Source organism: Bubalus kerabau, chromosome 3 (assembly GCF_029407905.1).
Source record: "Bubalus kerabau isolate K-KA32 ecotype Philippines breed swamp buffalo chromosome 3, PCC_UOA_SB_1v2, whole genome shotgun sequence".
Classification (NCBI taxonomy): domain Eukaryota; kingdom Metazoa; phylum Chordata; class Mammalia; order Artiodactyla; family Bovidae; genus Bubalus; species Bubalus kerabau.
This window is the reverse complement of record NC_073626.1, coordinates 37778465-37781035: the sequence shown is the minus strand read 5'-3', so window position 1 is coordinate 37781035 and position 2571 is coordinate 37778465. Positions and strand designations below refer to the sequence as shown.

At 53.2% G+C, this 2571-nt stretch overlaps 1 long non-coding RNA gene across 1 annotated transcript; it reads left to right on the top strand.

Annotated features, from left to right (window-relative positions):
- The first annotated feature begins 784 nt into the window (after positions 1–784).
- LOC129647625 (uncharacterized) lies at positions 785–2341 on the top strand. Its single transcript, XR_008712393.1, has 3 exons — positions 785–1022; positions 1209–1278; positions 1727–2341. It is a non-coding gene; the product is annotated as an uncharacterized LOC129647625 (long non-coding RNA).
- Positions 2342–2571: the final 230 nt, after the last annotated feature.

The window sequence follows — 2571 nt, the reverse complement described above, 5'->3', positions numbered from 1 at the left end:
AGCTGGCTGAGACTGGTGAAAGCTTCGTTTATTGTGACAGGGCCTTGGTTGGTGGGAGGAGGTCGAAAGTTGTCATTAGCAGGATCTGAAGCCACCTCTGCCCCTAACCCTCACGAGGCCTCAACCTCAGGGCCTTCTGGATGGTGCTTTTCTCTGAGGTAAAATAGAAGTGAGGACTCTGGGATCAGAGGCATCACATCATCATCAGTGTGGTTTGCTGGTCTGCTAACAATAAAGCGGGCCACTGCTCTCAGAGGCCAGACTGTAGCTTATCTATATCCTGGAAGGTTCTGGGGGCTCACAGTCCCTCTCCTACTTACCCTTCTGCCGCCCTCACCCCACACCTCCACCTCCTTCCCACAGTGCTCGGCTCATCCGAGACACAGACGTTTCCCAGAAGCCCCCAAACTACACGGAGTCCAGCAGGTTTCTTTCCTTACACTCTTGCCCTGGGACAGCTGGTCTGAAGTGAAGTTGCCCAGTCGGGTCCAACTCTTTTTGCGACCCCGTAGACTGTAGCCTGGCAGGCTCCTCCGTCCATGGAATTTTCCAGGCAAGGATACTGGAGTGGGTTGCCATTTCCTCCTTCAGGGGCTCTTCCCTACCCAGGGATCGAACCCGGGTCTCCTGCACTGCAGGCAGACTCTACCGCAGGAGCCACTAGGGAAATTCCCCAGAAGCTGTGGAACGTTCTGGCAGGGGCAGAGCCCCTCCCCCGCACTACCTCCTACCCAACAGCGGGGCGAAAGGAGCAGAGAGGGAGGGAGGCCTCTGATTGGAGGAGGCTTGGTGAGAGGGCGGGGCGGTGGGCGTGTCCAACGGCCCCTGAAGAAGTCGTTGGGATCCGTTAAGTTCCAGCGGCACTTGGCTCATTTTTCTCTAAGATGGCATGAAGCTGACTTAGTTGGAGAACGGGCTTATGGGGATCTTCCCTTTCAGGAAGATGAGAACTGCTATAAGGATTCAGGAAAACCCCTGAGGCCCAGGATGTGGAGAACCGGGCGCCCCGTCCCTCACCGCCGGTTGGTTGTAGACGTTGTGGAGGGAGGGGTGCAAGGGGTTTGGTGCTCCGGGTCCCGCCAGGAGATGGGCGGTGGTTGGAGACGGGCCCCAAGTCCTTCACAAGCCCCTTCCCCCTCACCTCGGGGCTCATCCTAGCATTTCTCCGCTCTTTTCTCCCTTTACCTCTGTGTCTCTCTTGTGGAAAGATTCCATTCTTCCATCCCAAGGAGGAGAGCCACTCGAATGTCCTGAAAGACACAGGGACTCCGAGGACAGGTATGTGCCGGCCCATCTCTGTGCTCCCCGGGCTTTTCCCCGGCCTCCCTTTCCCGGTTTGCGGGTATCTTTCCTAACTTCTTAGTCTCATCTATCACCTTCCTCTCTGCTGTGATTGGTGAAGGGTTGGGGTGGATGAACTGGAGATCTGGGGGGTGAGGGGTGGGGGGTCCGGGATCAGTTTCAAGTCCAAAGATGCCCCTACGAGCTCTGTGTGATCGTGGGAAATTTACTGACCCTTTCATGAGTGTGTGTTCTCACCTGGAAAGTGACAAAAATCATAATGCTCATTGAATCACCGTGAGAGCGGGAGTGATTATGTCAGTGTCTTTGGAAAACAGATGTGCTGCAAATTCCTTATTGGGGTTTTAACTCTGTTCTTCCCGATGCCCTCCCCGCAGCTGCTGTCTTTTCTGCGTACGAGGTTTCTGCCTTTTTCCTCCCACAGGATGGGTCAGTCAAGCCATAACAGAGCATGGAGCCAGTCCCTTTGTTCACCCTGTCATCTTCTAGGAACTAGGAAGCACCCTTCCCGGGTCCCTGCTCCAGTGGACTTCCCCAGTTCTTCCTTCCCAGCCTTTGCTGTGGCATTAGCCATCTGGAAAAAGAGCTGCTGGTAGGACCTGGGACTTTTGTTCACACCCATAAGCCTTCCCTCCAGATATCCAGTACTTTGCCTTCAGGAAGGAGACTTGAACTTCAGGCAACAGGAGAAAACCAAACCTTCAAGGGCTTTGGTTCCCTCTAAGGCCAAGGTTCCCAAGATCCTTGGTTAAGAGATCTGGGCCACTGCCTTCCCTTCCTCACTCTTCTTTTCCCTGTTTGTCCCAGAGTTCTGCTATAACCCCAAAGCTTTTCTGTTTACCATCAACATGGAAACTTGACTCTTCATATAGGTATATTTTCCCTCTTTTGTGCATCATCCTGTTCCCAAAAACTGCCTTTTCATGAAGGAGGCTTGTGGGACTCAAGGGGCCTGGCCAGTCACCCAGGCTCCCCCAAAGCCTCAGACCACTGGTAATGTGGAGAAGTTTAATAAAGATGTCATTACTTCTTGACTGTTGTAGCTTGTGTTCAGTGTGCTGATTCAGAAATGAAGACTCATAGGGATCATTTTTATCCTTCCCACTCAAACCAGGTGGAAGGGGTTTGCATCCCCAGGGAAATAAGCAATTCGAGGTGGGTAGAGGGGATGTTATAATGGGCACCCCAGCCTGCCCACCCCTGCCTTTGAATAAAACTCATCACTGTCTCCTCTAGGGACCTGGAATTACCTGGTTTACTAGACACCTG